The sequence below is a fragment of the Bufo bufo genome, chromosome 6 (genome assembly GCF_905171765.1).
Source record: "Bufo bufo chromosome 6, aBufBuf1.1, whole genome shotgun sequence".
Taxonomy (NCBI): domain Eukaryota; kingdom Metazoa; phylum Chordata; class Amphibia; order Anura; family Bufonidae; genus Bufo; species Bufo bufo.
In genome coordinates, this window is record NC_053394.1 from 246,867,774 (window position 1) to 246,890,853 (window position 23,080).

Here is a 23,080-nt window from a genome sequence, read left to right on the forward strand (position 1 = left end):
ACCTGGATAGCCTGGTCTACGGAAGTATACTTCAAGGAAATTCCTCGGACGGAATCAACGAGTTGAGACTAGGAACGTGGGAAGAATGTGGAGCAGACAAATCATAAATCAAACGAAATTTATTGGAATATTTTCCCTGCACCACCCCCACCGGGCTCACCCTCCAAGTGCAGAAAGGAGGGGACTGGAAAGGACAATGATGAAACCCTTGTCCAGCTCAACTGCCAAGAGTGAATCCACCAGACCAGCATGTTTAGAAGCCGACTGCAAGTTGGGGCATTCATGAGTCTGCTGGGGCAAGGTGATGAGCCCAGTGTGAAACCCCCGTGAAAACCCTTCCACCAGGAATGTACGGAACGGCTGAACCGGATGAAGCCGCAGCAGCTGGTCTAGTGCCTCCACATTCACCCGGCTCAGTCACGCCGGCTTCAATGTGCAGACAGTGACCGGATGTGCCCTAAAACATGTGGCACAGACATGCAGGAGCCTGCACTGGCTAAAGTTGCAGATGGCGTAGACCACTGCAAACAACACAACAAACATCACAAAACAACAACAACAACAAAAAAAAAACAAAGAAACAAAAAGAGAAGAGAAAAAAAAACAACAACCTGTTAACCCTACGACCTGCTGCCCGTAAGCAAGCAAGATGACGGAATCTAAGCCCCTCCCCTTCCCCCCCCCCCAGCAGCGTGAAACGATTGAACGAAAAGCCTTCGAGGCTGACAGGGAGTATGATAGTCGTTTCCACTGATGTATGAAGCGAGCCCGAGTTTGTGTGAATCTGTGACGTGGCAGATTAATTAAAAACGAATACTGCGGGCTAAAGAACCTACAGACGTGGTAGGTGATGTATGTAAGTATAGGATTTGTGGAAAACAGACCGTATGACGTATGACACTAGTCTACGAGATGAAACGGGGTGTGTATGTCGTGCGAGCGTGTAGCTGTATTGGCGGATGTACCTATGCTAGAGGTGTATGGATGAAGCTTGGTGGATACATTTTTATTTTTTTTTTATTTTATTTGAACAACCCACTCTTTTTTTTTTTTTTTTACTTTATTTAACAATCCACTTGTACCTTTTTTTTTTTTTTTTTTTTTCTTTATTTGAACAACCCACTTTTTTTTTTTTTAAACTTTATTTAACAATCCACTTGTACCCTTTTTTTTTTTTTTTTTTTTTTTGTCAAACTGCCTGATGTGCGAACTATGTGTCTAAGGTATGTATGTAGTGTATGTGATGAGTGTCAAACATGTGCACAAGCAGCAACCTTGTAAGTAATCAACTCAGTAATGGCACCAGGACCCAGCTGCCAGAGTTTAACCTGCTGAGCCCAGATGACTCACAGCCCCTGTATGAACTTAGATACAGGTTATGCTGAGACAGGCAATGAGCTCCAACTATGTGACAATGCTGCCCATTGGTGCCAAAACTTGAATTGCATGTGCCTGAACGCAGTGAGGAGAAGCGATCCTCCGGCACACTTCCCCCTCTCTACACACCCTCCTACCCTCCTCCACGTTGCCACGCTCCCCAAACAAACCAGTTATCTTGGAAAACGACCTGAACAGCTTGCAGACTGAAGGGAAAGGTACACCCGGCTTCTCTGAGATCCGACTCGTGCAGGACGCTTGCTGATGACATCACACCCGGAAGTAGCAGACGTCCGAATGCCGACGTGCTGCCTGGGAGAGCCAGACTGCTTAAGACAGGTGCCGGCCCCTCCCACAAATCCAGGCTAGCCTGCGGCCAGCCTTAACACTTAACCACTCAACAACAGCCTCCCCCCCCCCCACACACTTCAGCATAAAATAGGTGATGCGCAGAGAAAGTTAGGTAGGTAGGTGGGGGGATACTGGGCAGCGCCAGCCATTAGCAAGTGGCGAGGTGATCATCAGTCATCTCACCACTTGCTAATGTTAAGTATGTAAAGGGTTAATAGGAGCCCCGCGCTGGTCAAGACACTAAAGCCAGTGAACCATATCTCTTTCAATAGTCCGTGCTTAGTAGGAGTAGATAACGCGGGGCTCCTATTAACCCTTTTATTCCCTTATTAAGAATGTTTGTGAGCCCAGGCAGGGAGCTTACATTTTTTCAATAACCTTTGACCTCACAGTACATGTCAACGTTTTAACTTTACAGACTAGTGGTCACTATGGACCTATTTACGTTCTTGGATCAAGTACTGTTTTTTGCCTTTTTTTGTGTATAAAACTTCACTTTTATTTCATTATTTAAATGTACATTATACTTTTAATCTTATTTCATCCTATTACAATGCTAAAGACACATATTAAAACTTTCAGTTGTGCGGACTGGCTCTGTGCTTTTTTACTTATTCTGGTATATACTTTTTGTACTATAGTTATAATTGTTATCACAGTTGCTGCTACCTTGTTGGTAAATGGGACTTCTTATTTGAAACCCCTCTATTCCTATGACACAGGGGTAGGGGGAGAACTAGAGAGGGGGGAGGGGGAGGAGGGAGGAGAAATAAGGAGATTAACCTGTGAGTTGGTATAATCTCTTATAGAGGCATAGATGACAGTGTTCGTCACAATCTATGCTTGATATCATACGTCTGGTATATCTCTAGTGTGTTCATATCTATATCAAGCCTATTCCCTAGTAATGGCACTGGCAACTTCTACTTGTGCTTTTAGTATGCTCCTCTTGTAGTGTCCCACTAGATAGGCGTGGGCACTACACAAGGGTCAATTGGTGTGCGCGTTACTCCTACTCACAAGGGACAGAAATGTTATATTTAATTGGGCATTTTATGTATTTTCTAATGTGTTTTTATATGCAATGTTCCCCTGTATGATGCAATAGCAGGCCTAGTTGGGTGTAGTTAGACATCCCAGACACTAGAGGGAGATAGTATAAATATCCAGGCCCAGACAGGGAGAGTTAGTTCAGAGTCAGGAGTCTGCAGAGACAGAAGTTAGAAGGCATCAGCCAGAGACAAGCTGAGGGCCTCCTCCTGACATGCAGCTAGACAGCCCAGGCTTCTAGTTGTTACCAGGGGGCTAGTAGAGGGATCCTAGCCTACCTGCGGATCAAGAGAGCCTTAGTTAGCTCTGAAGATACCCCAGTTGCAGGACAGCACCTCCTGGGAGAAACCTGCAGTTACCCTCAAGCCGAGTAAGGACAATACCAGGTCAGATAAGTACCCTGATGGGCAGAGGTTCTATAAAGTACAGCAAGCGCCAATACTGGAGGAAGGATTTATATACCAAGGATTAAAGCCAGCATTTAGGCATCCGGGCCTTGGGATCCAGCCAGCTAGAATAGCTGAAGGGGATAGAGCAGCATTGCACTGCAAAGTATTGACCGTTGTGCCCTCCAAGTATCTTGCATGATTTAATACCTGCCACTATTTAAAGTCTACCTGCTTGTGAAGTATTGTTCAAGGGACTGCATTATCATCACTAACTGTATGTACAAAGTTGGACTGTGTTCACCAAGTAAAGCAACGTTTGGTTTATCCACTGAGTACTCAGTTATTCCTCCTATAAATCGGTGTGCCACCGTTACAGGCACTGGCGTCACGAATCCAACAGGGACCTTGCCCCAGGCACTAAAAATACCTGTAACATCCAGGGCACCTCATCCACCATCAGGCCTGGTCCCTATATACAGAGTGTGCCCCAGAGGAACTGTGTCTACCTCTCCTTCACTGCCGCATGCCTGCCCAGGGTTCTCCAATACAGTGAGCAACCCTCGATTGCCTATAACCGTGACCTCGCTTCGCTATACCCTGCAGGTCTGGCGTGCTGCACTCTTATCACCTCCTATCCACCTCTCTCCATAAATCACCTTCCCCTTGTAGCCACTGCCTTCAGTATTACTTTCTATTGGCTACTGGGTCCCTGTGGTACGCAGCTTCTGTGATAGTTGCTTTATTTGCTCATATATTTGAGCTTAGTCCACATCATACTGCCTAAAACTTAACACTCACACACCCTGCATCCCGACATGTTTCGCTGTATACCAGCGTCTTCAGGGGATGATGCAGGTGGAGAGAGGTGGATAGGAGGTGATAAGAGGAGCATACTGAAAGCACAAGTAGAAGTTGCCAGTGCCATTACTAGGGAATAGGCTTGATATAGATATGAACACACTAGAGATATACCAGACGTATGATATCAAGCATAGATTGTGACGAACACTGTCATCTATGCCTCTATAAGAGATTATACCAACTCACAGGTTAATCTCCTTATTTCTCCTCCCTCCTCCCCCTCCCCCTCTCTAGTTCTCCCCCTACCCCTGTGTCATAGGAATAGAGGGGTTTCAAATAAGAAGTCCCATTTACCAACAAGGTAGCAGCAACTGTGATAACAATTATAACTATAGTACAAAAAGTATATACCAGAATAAGTAAAAAAGCACAGAGCCAGTCCGCACAACTGAAAGTTTTAATATGTGTCTTTAGCATTGTAATAGGATGAAATAAGATTAAAAGTATAATGTACATTTAAGTAATAATGAAATAAAAGTGAAGTTTTATACACAAAAAAAAGGCAAAAAACAGTACTTGATCCAAGAACGTAAATAGGTCCATAGTGACCAGGCAGGGAGCTCACACGGAGCACCAGCGGCCCCTGAGTGTTATCAGGGTCGTAAAGACGATAAGGATTAGCCTTTATCAGCGCAGGGATGACCGTGACAGTCTGTTTGTGGATTGTTAAGTATTCGTTTCTCAAGCTAACCTGTTCTATGGAGCAGTCGGCATGGAGCGGCTCCCTGTGCTCATGACTCTGACTGAAGATCAAGCTGCTGCTGTCTTCAGCGCGGGAGAATGGGGGTGTGAGAGGAGCAGCCAATGGCAGGGCAGCCGGGGGATTCTATGACCAATCAGCAGCCTCCTCTCTAATAACAGAGCTCTGTACTGTGCGGAGCTCTGTTATTGGATTGCCGTCTGCCTGCTGTATGAAATGCCGTTCTTCTTAAAGTGGCAGAGCAGCGGAGGGTCTAGGCGCAAATGGCGACAAGACTACAAAGTCTTGTCGCCATTTTACAATTCTAAGTCACATTGGCGACCATTTTGGTCGCCATCTGGAGCCCTGATGCCTGGTTCCCACGGTGAAGCATGGATGAGGAGGTGTGATGGTGTGGGGGTGCTTTGCTTGTGACACTGTTGGGCATTTATTCAAAATTGAAGGCATACTGAACCAGCATGGCTACCTCAGCATCTTGCAGTGGCATGCTATTCCAACTGGTTTGCGTTTAGTTGGACCATCATTTATTTTTCAACAGGACAATGACCCCAAACACACCTCCAGGCTGTGTAAGGGCTATTTGACCATGAAGGAGAGTGATGGGGTGCTGCGCCAGATGACCTGGCCTCCACAGTCACCGGCCTGAACCCAATCGAGATGGTTTGGGGTGAGCTGGACCGCAGAGTGAAGGCAAAAGGGCCAACACGTGCTAAGCATCTCTGGGAACTCCTTCAAGACTGTTGGAAGACCATTTCAGGTGACTACCTCTTGAAGCTCATCAAGAGAATGCCAAGAGTGTGCAAAGAAGTAATCAAAGGAAAAGGTGGCTACTTTGTAGAACCTAGAATATGACATATTTTCAGTTGTTTCACACTTTTTTGTTATGTATATAATTCCACATGTGTTAATTCATAGTTTTGATGCCTTCAGTGTGAATCTACAATTTTCATAGTCATGAAAATAAAGAAAACTCTTTGAATGAGAAGGTGTGTCCAAACTTTTGGTCTGTACTGTATATAGCCAGCTTGCACACAGCACTTCATGTATTCAGCCTTAGTGTGATAATTCAGGTGCTAAAAACATTAACCCCTGTGTACCCGGCCCACCTATACAGATCAGTTATATGTACCCAGCTTGCATACAGCACTTTATGTATTCAGCTTGCACATAGCACTTTATATATCACGCAAAATCAGTATATCAATCTGATTAACAGTAGATATATGAATTCAGTTTGCACATAGCACCTTATGTACCAAGCTTGCACATAGCACTTCCTATATACTGAGCTCGCACGTAACACTTTGTATATCCAGCTTATACGGGATACCCTATGTACTCAGCTTATACAGAACACTCATCGTTCAATCTATATTAGCACTTCACAAATCTAACATTGTGAATACCGTTACATCCCACCAAAGGATTACATACACATTCAGAATACTATCCATCTAAAATTATAAATATTACACTGAATATCCTTAAGACATCTCAATTCTTATCAATATAGAAGATCTTTCCCGTTTTTACTTTTACTTGTGCAAATAAAAAATATAATTTTATTACAACCAAAGATACTCATCTATCCCATTGTTTCACCACATGAGTGTGCCATCACATTTTTAAATACCAAACTATATTTATCACACGGTTCTTGGGTGTACTGGTGATCGAGCACCTCTAGCCATAATACTAGATTTGTGAGCCACTGAACAACAACACTGCAACTTTCAAGAGATTAAACTTTACAGTGGGTTAATTCTCATACAGTCAGGTCCATAAATATTGGGACATCGACACAATTCTAACATTTGTGGCTCTATACACCACCACAATGGATTTAAAAATGAAAGGAACAAAAAGGGCTTTAACTGCAGACTGTCAGCTTTAATTTGAGGGTATTTACAGCCAAATCAGGTGAATGGTGTAGCAATTACAACAGTTTGCAGATGTGCCTCCCACTTGTTAAGGGACCAAAATTAATGGGACAGAATCATAAATCAAACTTTCACTTGTTAATACTTGGTTGCAAATCCTTTGCAGTCAATTACAGCCTGTAGTCTGGAATGCATAGACATCACCAGACGCTGTGTTTCAACCCTGTTGATGCTCTGCCAGGCCTCTACTGCAACTGTCTTCAGTTCCTGCTAGTTCTTGGGGCATTTTCCCTTCAGTTTTGTCTTCAGCAAGTGAAATGCATGCTCAATCGGATTCAGGTCAGGTGATTGACTTGGCCATTGCATAACATTCCACTTCTTTCCCTTAAAAAACTCTTTGGTTGCTTTTGGGTCATTGTCCATCTGCACTGTGAAGCGCTGTCCAATGAGTTCTGAAGCATTTGGCTGAATATGAGCAGATAATATTGCCTGAAACATAGAATTCATCCTGCTACTTTTGTCAGCAGTCACATCATTAATAAATACAAGAGAACCAGTTCCATTGGCAGCCATACATGACCACAGCATGACACTACCACCACATTGCTTCACTGATGAGGTGGTATGCTTAGGGTCATGAGCAATTCCTTTCCTTCTTCATATTATGCTCTTCCCACCACTCTGGTACAAGTTGATCTTGGTCTCATCTGTCCATAGGATGTTGTTCCAGAACTGTGAAGGCTTTTTTAGGCAAACTCTAATCTGGCCTTCCTGTTTTTCAGGCTCACCAATGGTTTACATCTTGTGTTGAACCCTCTGTATTCACTCTGGTGAAGTCTTCTCTTGATTGTTGACTTTGACACACATACAACTACCTCCTGGAGAGTGTTCTTGATCTGGCCAACTGTTATGAAGGGTGTTTTCGTCACCAGAGAAAGAATTCTTTGGTCATCCACCACAGTTGTTTTCTGTGGTCTTCCGGGTCTTTTGGTGTTGCTGAGCTCAGCTGAGCATTCCTTCTTTTTAAGAATGTTCCAAACAGTTGTTTTGGCCACGCCTAATGTTTTTGCTATCTCTCTGATGGGTTTGTTTAGTTTTTTCAGCCTAATGATGGCTTGCTTCACTGATAGTGACAGCTCTTTGGATCTCATCTTGAGAGTTGATAGCAACAGATTCCAAATACAAATAGCACACTTGAAATTAACTCTGGACCTTTTATCTGCTCATTGCAATTGGTATAATGAGGGAATAACACACACCTGGCCATGGAAGAGCTGAGAAGCCAATTGTCCCATTACTTTTGGTCCTTAACAAGTGGGATGCACATATGAAAACTGTTGCAATTTCTACACCGTTCACCTGATTTGGATGTAAATACCCTCAAATTAAAGCTAACAGTCTACAGTTAAAGCACATCTTGTTTGTTTCATTTCAAATCCATTGTGGTAGTGTATAGAGCCCAAAAAATTAGAATTGTGTCAATGTCCCAATATTTATGGACCTGACTGTATACCATAAGTGCAGCGAGAGGGCTGGAGCATCCAGGGGTAAATGTTTTAGAGAACGTACATAAAGCAGCATTTAAAGGCTCTGTCACCAGGATCAACCCTATTAAACCAGATATACTGGGGGGGGGGGGGGGAGGTGGAGGCGGATTAGGAAATTTTGTTTCTTTTCAATATAATAAGGATATAGACTTTCCTTATGGGATAAATGTGGAAGAAAAACAAATATCTAAAGAAAACAATTTTGACGCTTCTCCTAAGATTGAATCCTGGGAGCTCTACATGCAAAGCCAATCACTTAACTACCAAGCTATAACATTAACCTATAGAGAGGTGTGTCATTCCCATGCTTATAAGCTAACACACATTATATGTGTTTTTTAATCATATATTGTGTGGGAATAAAGCAGTATTATATACTGTATGTTAGCTTTCAGAGCAGATCTCAGTGTGGTGAAGCTATAATAAATAGCGTAAGTGATATGTACAGGCAAGGAAACAGCTCTGCCCTTAGCATGTCTAGCCCTGTGAATCAAGGGGAGGAAGGAATGTTCAGAGCACATGGGGTGTTATAAAGCAGTGCTCAAAGGATTCAGCCCTGCTCCTTGGTGCTTGAAATTCTCATTTGTATATGAATTAAAACACTGATATCTCTGCAGGTATTTAGCATACAGAAAAGAAAGGTAAAGTTTTAATCAGTATGATGACCCCTACCAGTCAGTATGTCTGGATTAATAGGGTTGATCCTGGTGACAGAACCTCTTTAAAAGGGAAACTCCAAGCAAAAGCCTAGGACGGCTTGGTTTTAAGTAAGGGGTATGTAGTACCTCGGGGTGGTCACATGGCTATGGGTTCCTATGTCTAGCAATATATCCTATCAGTATATTTATTGCAAGGCCTTCTCATTTACTGCCTTAATATTAATTAATATTGCTATTCAACTGTTTTAAATATAATGTGCCTGGTTTTACGATTTTCTTTTTTTTTGGGGGGGGGGGTTAATACAGTTTAATTTTTTTTTTGGGGGGGGGTTAAATTTCATGAGGCGTCATGATTACATACATTTTCTCACAGTCCAAGCTGAATGTGATTAATAGACCTCTCCTTGCTGCTGGTGCCCCATATTGCCACTCTTGCTGTCTGTCTGCTTAACTACCATCACATTGTTTATGACTACTGGATGTTATGGCATGCTGCTTATGCTACTTTTCAACCATCACATTCTGCATGAATGCTGCTGCCGGCCGCCTGCATCATGGCACTAATGCCACTTTATAACCATTACGTTCCCAAAAACACTTTTTTAAAATCTCATAACACTGTATGTGTTTAAACATCATCTGCCTCCGATAAGGGACAATTTTTGAAAGCTTTGGAATATAAAAAAGCAAGAGACACGTACCGACGTGGTGTTTTTCTAAACACACTATATGATAATAACGTCAAATGTGCATTTACCCATAGCTATGTATGTTAGAGATAAGTAAATCTTTTAAAAATTTGATTCGCCAATTTTTGGGGAAAAATGTGGTTCAATACAAATTTATTTGCGGCAAATTATGTTAAAAACGGCTATTTCCTGGCTGTATAGAGCGTTTATAGTGATGTAGAACACTGTGCCTTGCAGTAACACGAATATGAAGTCTGCTTTGGTAGTAAAATAATACTGTGAGTCCGTATGACATGCAGATGACAGGCATCACACTTAGAATCACTGCACACTCACTTATTAGGGCAGTCATGGGGCCAAAACTAAACAAATAACTTACGTATAAACTCAGCCTTACAGGTCGATGTTAGCGCCAAGAAGAAGCGCACTCCTTTAACACCGTTGTCAGCTGATTCCACATAGATGTCTACAGAACCTGTTCTATTAAACACTTATATGTAGAGCCCCCCGACAGAGTGGAGAGGGTGTCAGCAGTAAGTTTGTGTGGACATCACTGATTATTTTGCCCTTCCTCTGATCCGTCAGAACAATAACCCACAAAAAATGGATCCTGTCTGTGGAGCATCCGCCTTCCCTCGGTCAACATTTAGTCAATAATCCATCAGTATTGCTAATGCCCAAAAAAAAAAAAAGGAGTGGATCTAAAACAGAGATGACACGTCAAGGGATTATTTGCAAGTCTTCTGTGTTTTGTACCCACTCCTGCTTTTGGCTACCAAATCACAAGCCAATTCTGATTGGACCATACAGGCCATACAGCTGCTGCACAGACAGGATCCGTTGTGTGTCTCATCTTACCTTTCTTCTGACAGATTAGAGGAAGGGTCAAATAAATGATGATGTTGGCCAAGCCAAAAAGGCTAAAGAGTGGCCCAGTCATGAAGTAGGGAGGGTGGGAACAGCATGAGAAGTCCACAGAGTGTCCCAATGACATAGTGGTGAGGTGAAAGCAGCCTGCGGAGGCCACAGAGTGTCCAAATCACAGAGTCTTTAGGTGGCGGCAGCATCAGGAGGCTGCAGAGTGGCACAATGACAGAGTGTGGAGGTAACATCAGCATCAGGAGGCCACAGAGTGGCAAGGTGACAGAGTGGAAGTAAGAGCAGCATGAGGAGACCACAGTGTGGCAAGGTGATATAGTTTGGAAGTGACGGCAGCATCAGAAGGCCACAGAGTGGCTAGATGACATAGTTTGGAGGTGGCAGCAGCATCGGGAGGCCACAGAGTGGCAAGGTGACAGAGTGGAGGTAGGAGCAGCATGAGGAGACCACACAGTGGCAAGGTGACAGTGTGGAGGTGGCGGCAGCAAAACGAGACCACAGAGTGGCAAGGTGACATAGTGGTGAGATGGCGGCAGCATCAGGAGGACGCAGAGTGGCATAATGACAGAGTGTGGAGGTGGCCGCAGCATCAGGAGGCCATAGAGTGGCAAGGTGACATAGTGTGGAGGTGGCGGCATCATCAGGAGGCCACAGAGTGGCAAGGTGATATAATGTGGAGGTGGGTGGCAATACCAGTACCCGCTGAAGATGGTGGTTGAAAGAAGGAGCACTTGGCATCAGATGTGTGGCATCAGGTGGGTAACAGCATCAGAATAGTAGCTGAGGCAGGTAGCCAGAAGAAACCAGTCTCTTTTCTCAAAGTGTTGGTGTGGCACCATGGATGATCTAGTCTGATGCATCAGGAATTGGTGGGTGGAAATCCTGGCTGATCCACACCTGTTTTATCTTGACAAAGGTCAGTCTCTCCACATTTTGGGTGGACAGGCAAGTTCTTCCTGGGGTAACTATGGCCCCCGCCGCACTAAACACCCGCTCTGATGCCACACTACTGGCCAGGCAGGACAGCATTTCCAGGGCAAACTCGGCCAGTTGCGGCCAAAAATCCAGTTTGGCTGCCCAGAATTCCAGCGGATATTCAAGGTCGGCTGGCAGGGTGCACTCCAAGTATGCCATCACCTGCTGTTTCAGGTTCTGCTCTATGTCTAGCTGCTGGTGAGTAGTGTTGAGCGTGAATATTCGAATAATGAATTTTAATCGCGAATATCGGCACTTCGAGAATTTGCGAATATTTAGAATATAGCGCTATATATTCGTTATATCGAATATTCGTAATTTTTTACATCTGAACACATGATTCCTCCCTGCTTCTTGCTTGTGGGCCAATGACTTCATATATTGAATGTAGTGCTATATATTCGTTTTTTAGAATATTCGTAATTTTTTTCCATCTGAAGTCAGGAATCATGGCTGCTGCTGATGGAGCTGGTACTGCTCCTGCCACCCCACCCCTCCCCAGTAGCCATGGCAGTGGAACTTGAGCGCAGAAGGTTCCCCCGGTCAGACCTGCGAGAGGATGGATGATGGCGCAGATAGGCAGCGGCCAACTGACTACATAGGATGTCTCTATAGTAATTCAGTTTGTCCTCCCTCTCAGTGGGTGTAAATCAGACCCCCATTTTGCACCGCTAGCGAGGTTCCAACAAGGTGGAGAGCCAGAAGTCATCCCTGCAGCAGGCCATTTGCGCAAGTGACTCGGAGGGACTCCCTGCCTCCATCTCCCCTGCATACTTACATGGTGTGTCTGGGTCCTCTGCCTCATCTTCCTCGTCGCCCTGTAGCTCCTCTGGCTGCTCCTGCTCCTCCTCTCCTGTCACCTGTGTAAAAAAACCACCCATTTTGCTAGACATTGCTTGCGCTTCAATGTCCTCCTCCTCCTCCTCCAGTTCACCTCCCACAGGGCTCATGTGGCTGTGAGATCTAGGCGCCACGTCTCCAGTCCCCTGATCAGCAATAATTACCAGCATCTGTTCCAGTACATGAAGCAGTGGAATGACATCGTTCATCCCGTATTCCTGGCGACTGACAAATAACGTGGCCTCCTCAAAGGGCCTGAGCAAACGGCAGGTGTCACGCATGTTACACAGGAGAGTACTCCTGTCGGCTTGGATCATCAGGAAATCGTTGAGTTTTCATGGAGAAAGCCAGGATTTGATTTCTTGCTGAAGGACACTGAGCAGTTCTTCCCCTGTGAAACTCCGTTCGCCCAGGCAAATGAGGTGCAGAACAGCGTGACACTGCCATGCCATGCACATGTGGTATGCTGGAGGGGCATTGTGCATTGTCCCTGCAGTGGAGGCTGAGGACACAGTGGAGGAGGAGGAGGCAGAGGCGGACATTGTCGCAGGACCAACGGCGTGGCAGTGGAGGCGGAAGCGGCGTCACCTGGCCAAGTTGCTGGTGTAGCTGTGCAGGAACCACATTCACCCAGTGGGCCGTAAAGGACATGTATTGTCCCTGACCGTAGTTATAGCTCCACACATCGGCGCAGTCGTGCACTTTGGCAGACACTGACAGGCTCACGGACTGGCCCACCTTGTGTTCTACATGTGTGTGCAGGACTGGTACTGCCTTTCTGGCAAAGAAATGATGGCTTGGGTACAAGCCATCAGTTCTCTGAAAGGTGAAGAGTCTACCACTTGTAAAGGGAGGGACAGCATCACTAGAAACTTGGACAGGAGCACAGTCAGCTTCTGTGCCATTGGATGAGTGCACGCATACTGTTGTCTCTTGGCAATCACTTCGGTGATCGATTGCTGACGGAATGCGTGATGAGCAGTAGAAAGGAGGAGGAGCATTAGCATCAGGACCGGCAGATGAGGAGATGGACAGACAGCTCCCTTCGGCTGAGGTGGTGGAGCCTTGACTGCCAGAAACCGGGTGCGTGACAGTGGGTGATGTAGTGGTTGCTACGGCAGGCTGGACCGCCACATCGGAGCCACGGTTCTCCCAGGCCACTTTATGGCGACGCTGAATATGTTGATGCAGGGCCGTAGTACCAACATTGGCACCCTGGCCATGCTTCACCCTGTGCCCACAGATTCTACATACGGCCACGTTCACCTCCTCCAAAAAAAAACTGCCACACCTCCGATAGGTGATTTTACCCCCAACACTACGCATTGACTGACTGCTACTGCCTCCTTGAGCCTCTGCACTGCTACTTTCCGGGCAGGTAGGCTCCCGCGAAGCGGGTGGTCTACCCCGGGCGCGTTTGGCTACCGACCTCCCACTGCTGCCACCATACTGACTCCCGGCCACGTTAGTGACTTGCTGGCTCACGGGCTGCCACCCTCTTCTCCTGATGATGATGAAGCCCCTTTGTCAACCGTCTCCCAAGAGCAATCAGCTGCATCATCATCATCGAGTAGTATCTGCACGTCACTGATGTCCTCAACCGTCTCTGGGTCAGGAACCTGACCACTCTCAACACCAGCTCCCACACCACTATTCTCTTCACTACTTGCCCGCCTAGCAGAGGAAGCGGCGGATGTCTCCTCTAGTGATGGACGAACATCGGCTTGGACAATATCAATTTTACTGCAGGCCAGTGGAGTACAGAGCCCAAACATTAGGCATTCACCGTATAGAAAAGAACAAGTGATTATTTGGCTGGAGGTACATTAGGCGGTCACCATATAACAATTTTATTGTTGGGCAGTTAGATTACAGGCCCCAAACATTTCGCATTCGCCGGACAGAAAGCATCAAGTGATTATGTGTCTGGAGGTATATTAAACGGTTATTGGATAACAATTTTACTGCAGGCCAGTGGAGTATAGGCCCCAAAAATTATGCATTCACCGTACAGAAAAGAACAAGTGATTATGTGGCTGAAGGTACATTAGGCGGTCACCATATAACAATTTTATTGTTGGGCAGTTAGATTACAGGCCCCAAACATTTGGCATTCGCCAGACAGAAAGTATCAAGTGATTATGTGGCCGGAGGTATATTAGACGGTTATTGGATAACAATTTTACTGCAGGCTAGTGGAGTATAGGCCCCAAAAATTATGCATTCACCGTACAGAAAAGAACAAGTGATTATTTGGCTGGAGGTACATTACGCGGTCACCGTATAATCATTTTACTGTTGGCCAGTTAGATTACAGGCCCCAAACATTAGGCATTCACCGGACAGAAAACATCAAGTGATTATGTGGCCGAAAGTATATTAGACGGTCATTGGATAACAATTTTACTGCAGGCCAGTGGAGTACACTGCCTAAACATTAGGCATTCACCGTATAGAAAAGATCAAGTGTTTATGTGGCTGAAGGTACATTAGGCGGTCACCGTATAACAATTTTGCTGTTGGCCATTTAGATTATAGGCCACAAACATTAGGCATTCACTGGACATAAAACATCAAGTCATTATGTGGACAGAGGTATATTAGATGGTCATTGGATAACAATTTTACTGCAGGCCAGTGGAATACAGGCCCCAAACATTAGGCATTCACCGGACAGAAAAGATCAAGTGTTTATGTGGCTAGAGGTACAGTAGGTGTTTGTGACATTGTGTTTTCAGCACGACAGCGTCGCGCTGATACTCGGCGACGTGGTGCCGAGATCTCGCACTCACTGGGATAGCGACAGCACATCCCAGCAAGCGCGTCATAGAAGAGGCGGGAGATCCGACTTGGATTCCCGCCAATTCTACACGTGTGCGGCGTTTGTTATGAATCCTGAGGGGGAAGTCCCCGCCGGATTTTAAATAAAAATCCGGCCTGGGTCCCGCCCTCAGGAGCATACCGGGCCCTTAGGTCTGTTATGGGTTGTAAGGAGAGCCCCCCCTACGCCGAAAAAAAACGGCGTAGGGGGTCCCCCTACAATCCATACCAGACCCGTATCCAAAGCACGCTACCCGGCCAGCCAGGAAGGGAGTGGGGACGAGCGAGCGCCCCCCCCCCCTCCTGAGCCGTACCAGGCTGCATGCCCTCAACATGGGGGGTTGGGTGCTCTGGGGCAGGGGGCGCACTGCGGCCCCCCCACCTCAGAGCACCCTGTCCCCATGTTGATGAGGACAGGGCCCCTTCCCGACAACCCTGGCCGTTGGTTGTCGGGGTATGCGGGCGGGAGGCTTAACGGAATCTGGGAGCCCCCTTTAATAAGGGGGGCCCCCAGATACCGGCCCCCCACCCTAAGTGAATGAGTATGGGGTACATCGTACCCCTACCCATTCACCTGCAAGAAAAGTGGTAAAAACACAAATAAACCACACAGTGTATTAAAATATTTTATTTTTCTGCTCCGGAGGCCGCCCCCTGTCTTCTTTATTAGCTCTTTTACCAGGGGGGGCTCTTCTTCTTCCGATATCCCGACGGGTCTTCTCCGCTATCCGGGGGGGGTCTTCTCAACTCTCCGGGGTTCTCCTTCTGTCTTCTCCTTCTGTCTTGTTGTCTCCTTCTGTCTTCTGTCTCCGGGGGGGGCTCTTCTTCTTCCGATATCCCGACGGGTCTTCTCCGCTATCCGGGGGGGTCTTCTCAACTCTTCGGGGTTCTCCTTCTGTCTTCTCCTTCTGTTCTTCTTCTGTCTTCTCCTTCCTTCTTGTTGTCTCGGCGCACCCCGGTTCTTCGTCTCGCGAGACTCGGCGCACCCCGATTCTTCTCTCTGTTGTTGACTCGGCGCACCCCGGTTCTTCGTCTCGCGAGACTCGGCGCACCCCGATTCTTCGTCTCGCGAGAACCGGGGTGCGCCGAGTCAACAACAGAGAGAAGAATCGGGGTGCGCCGAGTCTCGCGAGACGAAGAACCGGGGTGCGCCGAGACAACAAGAAGGAAGGAGAAGACAGAAGAAGAACAGAAGGAGAAGACAGAAGAGTTGAGAAGACCCCCCCGGATAGCGGAGAAGACCCGTCGGGATATCGGAAGAAGAAGAGCCCCCCCCGGAGACAGAAGACAGAAGGAGACAACAAGACAGAAGGAGAAGACAGAAGGAGAACCCCGGAGAGTTGAGAAGACCCCCCCCGGATAGCGGAGAAGACCCGTCGGGATATCGGAAGAAGAAGAGCCCCCCCCTGGTAAAAGAGCTAATAAAGAAGACAGGGGGCGGCCTCCGGAGCAGAAAAATAAAATATTTTAATACACTGTGTGGTTTATTTGTGTTTTTACCACTTTTCTTGCAGGTGAATGGGTAGGGGTACGATGTACCCCATACTCATTCACTTAGGGTGGGGGGCCGGTATCTGGGGGCCCCCCTTATTAAAGGGGGCTCCCAGATTCCGTTAAGCCTCCCGCCCGCATACCCCGACAACCAACGGCCAGGGTTGTCGGGAAGGGGCCCTGTCCTCATCAACATGGGGACAGGGTGCTCTGAGGTGGGGGGGCCGCAGTGCGCCCCCTGCCCCAGAGCACCCAACCCCCCATGTTGAGGGCATGCAGCCTGGTACGGCTCAGGAGGGGGGGGGGGGGGCGCTCGCTCGTCCCCACTCCCTTCCTGGCTGGCCGGGTAGCGTGCTTTGGATACGGGTCTGGTATGGATTGTAGGGGGACCCCCTACGCCGTTTTTTTCGGCGTAGGGGGGGCTCTCCTTACAACCCATAACAGACCTAAGGGCCCGGTATGCTCCTGAGGGCGGGACCCAGGCCGGATTTTTATTTAAAATCCGGCGGGGACTTCCCCCTCAGGATTCATAACAAACGCCGCACACGTGTAGAATTGGCGGGAATCCAAGTCGGATCTCCCGCCTCTTCTATGACGCGCTTGCTCTCCATCGCGGCAAGCCAGCTCGGCGCTGGCTCCCGCGATGGGGCTCGTATGTGCTCAATCTCGCCGAGAAATACGGCGAGATTGACACAAAATCGGGTTCACCTACTGTATATTAGATGGTCATTTAATATCAATTTTATTGCAGGCCAGTACAAATACATATATTTAAAAGAACTAAAAATATAAAATTGGATTAAAAACATGGCTAACGAAATCCCCCCTCTTGAATAAACCCCAAATGATGATAGGTAAAATTTGATAACACGTGGTCTCACAGGTGTTGAATTCCTCCGATGCCCCAACAATTGGGCATTCACCGTAGAGAAAACATCAAGTGATTATGTGGCTGGAGGTATATTAGAAGATCATTGGATAACAATTTTACTACAGGCCCCAAACATTAGGCATACAGAAAAGTCCTTTTATTTATTTATATTGGTTTTGTATATGCATACAAAGTCAAAAGAATAGGGCATATGTCACAATTGATATAAAAAAAACAATCAAACAGTCAAATAAAATTTATTTTTGTTAAAGAACATGAGTAACAGATAAACGTATTTGTCAATACAAAAATCGAGATTGACCATTGTGGGGAAAACGCGTGGGTTCAAATCAAAGATATAGTATTAGGCAAAATGCCTGTGGCACTTCCAGAGAGACCAAATGGAAAGGAATTTATTCCTAGAGTGGAGTTCCCAATGTGAGATCTCTAGACGGTAAAACTGGTCCACTTTATTAATCCACTGTTCAACACTGGGTGTGTCAGAGGCGGCTGTAATCAAGAAGGAGAAGAGGGTTCCATGGATGCAAAACCACAAGTGAGCTATCTCGGGAGTGCATGGGAAATTAGAGTGACAAATCGAGTTGCTTAATTGAAAAATCTTTTTCCACCAAACATTTATTAGGGGGCATTTCCACCAGATATGGATTTATGAGCCTTTATCGGATCCACACCTCCAACATAGGTCTGGGATAGATGGATTGATAAAAGAGATCTTGTCTGGGTTTTATACCACCTAGACAAGATCTTGTACCCATTTACTTGCACTCGGGCACATCTCGAAAGTTTGTAAGGAGTACTAAACAGTTTTTGGACCTCAGCTAAAGAGAATTGTCTCCCTAAATCCTTTTACCACAAACTGGTTGCAGCCAGTTTGACATCCAGGGGTGGGGGGATCAGTTTTTTGTACAAAGTGGAGATTAGTTTAGAAGGGTACTTGGTAGACGTCAATAAATTCTCAAACCAATCTTGGGTGACAGGGGCCTTCCCAGATTTAGTCCAGCGAGTAATTTCTTTTCTAAGGGAATTAAGAAGTAGACTATGGGGAGGGGGGATGTTCAGCTTAGTTCCAAGCTCAGGTTCTGATAAGGTGCATGTGGTGAAAATAACCTCGCCACTGGGTTTTGGAGGGGCCTGTTTGCCAGCCTCTTGCCTCAGGATTATGGCCCATATACTAACTTTGAAAGAGAAGGTTGACCGGCCGCACAGACTAAATCTGTGGAACTGTTTTGGGCAGGAAAGCCATGCTTGCGGTCGGCTAAATGTGACTTCCATGGAATTCGGGAACCCCTGCTCAGATCTGGGTGATTTTTGGATATGTTGTTCACCCAGATCAGAGCTATCCATGGATGTATTATGATGATATGTGGGGTTTTGAGGTGTTTTCTGTGTTTTGGGGAAAATGTGTGTTTTCTGCCTGTGAGTGATTAAGTTAGCCCATTATGTTTGGTAATTGTATCACAGGCAGAGCCCGTTGTGTTTTGGTAATTGTATTTTGTTGATTGCGTCACAGGCAATGCCATTGTGTTTGTTGAATGTATAGTTTTTGTGTTTAAACTGTAAAACTGTAAAGCATTGGCCGCTATGTTATGTCCTCAGTTCCCAACTAGGTCCACGGGGGTGGTACCCCTGTTGGAAAATGTGTATATAAGTCAATGCTTGTGTGTTCAATAAAGAGTTCCTGTTTTACCTTCAACATAGAGCCTCATCTCATGTGTGTGGGGATTGCTATACACTGAATGAAGATTTGGTATACTCCCCTGGCTATAACTCCTAGCTCTTGTAAGAGCTGTTCCTGTTCCTTGCTCCTGTGGTGGTTACGGTGTAGAGCAGAGTGCTTGGAGTCCTCGGGAAGCAGTAGGAGCATACATCAGACTGGAACGGATTACATGGAGTCCAGGAGAAATGGGACTACTTAAAAGGTGCATTATTGAAGGCAACAGAAAATTGCATTAGACTTGTCAGTAAAAGCAAAAAAAGGAAGAGACCACTGTGGTACTCAGCAGAAGTGGCCCAAATCATTAAAAATAAAAAGCTAGCATTTTGTAATTATAAAAAAACCCAGAGCAATGAAGATAAGGAAATCTACAAGATTAGGCAGAGAGAGGCCAAGCAAGTTATAAGAACTTCTAAAGCGCAGGCAGAAGAAAAACTAGCTCAGTCTATGAAAAAAGGGGATAAGACATTCTTCAGATATATAAATGAAAAAAGGAAATTAAAACAAGGAATAACTAAATTAAAAACAAAGGACGGAAGGTATGTAGAAGAGAATAAAGGGCTAGCCGACTGCCTTAATGAATACTTCTGTTCAGTTTTTACAAAAGAAAAAGGAGAAGGACCTCCACTAGAAAGGATGACTAATAAATCATTTGATGCATGTATCTTTACAGAGGAAGATGTTCTAAGTTTGCTGTCTAAGGTGAAGACAAATAAGTCACAGGGGCCTGATGAGATACACCCAAAATTATTAAAAGAGCTTAGTGGTGAGCTGGCAAAACCGCTAACAGATTTATTTAACCAATCATTAGTAACAGGAGTCGTCCCGGAAGATTGGAAATTGGCAAATGTCGTGCCCATTCACAAGAAAGGTAGTAGGGAGGAATCGAGCAACTATAGACCAGTGAGTCTGACATCAATAGTAGGCAAATTAATGGAAACCCTATTAAAGGATAGGATTGTGGAACATCTAAAATCCCATGGATTGCTAGATGAAAAACAACATGGGTTTACTTCAGGGAGATCATGTCAAACAAATCTTATAGATTTTTTTGACTGGGTGACTAAAATAATAGACGGTGGAGGTGCAGTAGACATCGCATATCTAGATTTTAGTAAGGCTTTTGACACTGTCCCACATAGAAGACTTATCAATAAACTGCAGTCATTGAGCATGGACTCCCATATTGTTGAGTGGATTAGGCAGTGGCTGAGTGACAGACAACAGAGGGTTGTAGTCAATGGAGAACATTCAAAACAAGGTCATGTTACCAGTGGGGTTCCACAGGGATCTGTACTGGGACCAATTTTGTTTAATATCTTCATACTGTAAGTGATATTGCAAAAGGCCTCGATGGGAAGGTGTGTCTTTTTGCTGATGACACAAAGATATGTAACAGGGTTGATGTTCCTGGAGGGAAACGCCAAATGGAAAAGGATTTAGGAAAACTAGAAGAATGGTCACAACTCTGGCAACTGAAATTTAATGTGGATAAGTGCAAGATAATGCACCTAGGGCGTAAAAACCCAAGGGCAGAATATAGAATATTTGATACAGTCCTGACCTCAGTATCTGAGGAAAGGGATTTAGGAGTAATTATTTCAGAAGACTTAAAGGTGGGAAGACAATGTAATAGGGCAGCACGAAATGCCAGCAGAATGCTTGGATGTATAGGGAGAGGTATAAGCAGTAGAAAGAGTGAAGTGCTTATGCCGCTGTACAGAACACTGGTGAGACCTCACTTGGAGTATTGTGCGCAGTACTGGAGGCCATATCTCCAGAAGGATATAGATACTCTAGAGAGAGTTCAGAGAAGAGCTACTAAACTAGTACATGGATTGTAGGATAAAACTTACCAGGAAAGGTTAAAGGACCTTAATATGTATAGCTTGGAAGAAAGAAGAGACAGAGGGGATATGATAGAAACTTTTAAATACATAAAGGGAATCAACTCGGTAAAGGAGGAGAGCATATTTAAAAGAAGAAAAACTACCACAAGAGGACACAGTTTTAAATTAGAGGGGCAAAGGTTTAAAAGTAATATAAGGAAGTATTACTTTACTGAGAGAGTAGTGGATGCATGGAATAGCCTTCCTGCAGAAGTGGTAGCTGCAAATACAGTGAAGGGGTTTAAGCGTGCATGGGATAGGCATATGGCTATCCTTCATATAAGATAGGGCAAGGGACTATCCATAGTATTCAGATATATTGGGCAGACTAGATGGGCCAAATGGTTCTTATCTGCCGACACATTCTACGTTTCTATGTTTCTATGAGGTACCCAGTCGGGGTGCCAGGAGATCTGTTACAGTGCAACTGCAATGAGCAGGATGCGGGGTATACACACTGATGCTAATTTATGCAATGTCTGGGTCAGGTGCAAATAATAATCTATGTTTGTTTGTGACGCCAATTGCAGCATGTGCAGGGTACTATCAAAGGGCCCTTCAAAGATGTTATAACTTACATCCCAGTTTAGGAATGCCAGAGTGGTGTAATGTCTCTGTATGGTAGTGGTAATTGTGTCAACGGTGTCTCCTACCTGGGTACGGCTGGACTCCTGGCTCACTTGCAATACAATGAGTGTAGTGATAGGAGGAGTAATAGAGGGATTTTGCAGCAGAAATTGAGATCCAGACAAACTCGTCTTTACTGAGGGTAACTTTCATCCAAGCAAGGTACAGCTTTAGTCTTAGGTCCCAGCAAGCTTTTATCAATGGTTGGCAGAAATTTATCTTCTGCTCTATCAACCTGGAGCTTGCAGGAAAGGACATCTGCTTTGTAGCTCTATACTGTGGCAGGAATTTGGCTTCTGCACTTTCTATCTTCTGCTGTATAGGGACTGACTAGCTGAGGAGGAATATGACTTCTCCTGGGTCTCTGGACTTTACTCACAGTTATCTTCTCAGGGTATGCTTTCTTCCTGGAACTGCAGGTTGTCTGCTTTTTCATCCAGCTGAGGCTGCAGGGCTCACGCTGGGGATTTGATCAATGTCTCAGCCGATTACAAGATCCTGGCTTTCTTCCCTATATCTGGGAGCTCCTAACATGCACAGACTTCCCCAACAGGAGTGGCTGGCACACTCCCCTAACTTCCTTCCCTCCCCATGTTGCAGGATGTGGGCATAGCCCACTCTGCTCAGAGAGGGTGAGCTAAATTGGAATTAACTATTCCAGCTTAGAAATACTAAACTTAACCTAAGTCCTTACCAGACCATTGCTGCCACTTGCTGGTGAACATGGAAATTGCAACAATAATGGAATTTAACATGGTTTATGCACATTTGTGAATGACATAATGTAAAATTACATCAGATGACAAGGTTATTGCTCTTAACTAGAGTTGAGCGAACACCTGGATGTTCGGGTTCGAGAAGTTCGGCCAAACTTCCCGGAAATGTTCGGGTTTGGGATCCGAACTCGACCCGAACTTCGCCCCGAACCCCATTAAAGTCAATGGGGACCCAAACTTTTCGGCACTAAAAAGGCTGTAAAATAGCCCAGGAAAGGGCTAGAGGGCTGAAAAAGGCAGCAAAATGTAGGTAAATACCCTGCAAACAAATGTGGATAGGGAAATGAATTAAAATAAAATAAAATAAATTAAAATTAACCAATATCAATTTGAGAGAGGTCTCATGGCAGAGAATCAGGCTTCATGTCATAGCAGAGAATCAGGCTTCACGTCACCCACCACTGGAACAGGCCATTGTCAGATATTTAGGCCCCGGCACCCAGACAGAGGAGAGAGGTCCCATAGCAGAGAATCAGGCTTCATGTCATAGCAGAGAATCAGGCTTCATGTCATAGCAGAGAATCAGGCTTCAAGTCAAAGCAGAGAATCAGGCTTCATGTCATAGCAGAGAATCAGGCTTCACGTCACCCACCACTGGAACAGGCCATTGTCAGATATTTAGGCCCCGGCACCCAGACAGAGGAGAGAGGTCCCATAGCAGAGAATCAGGCTTC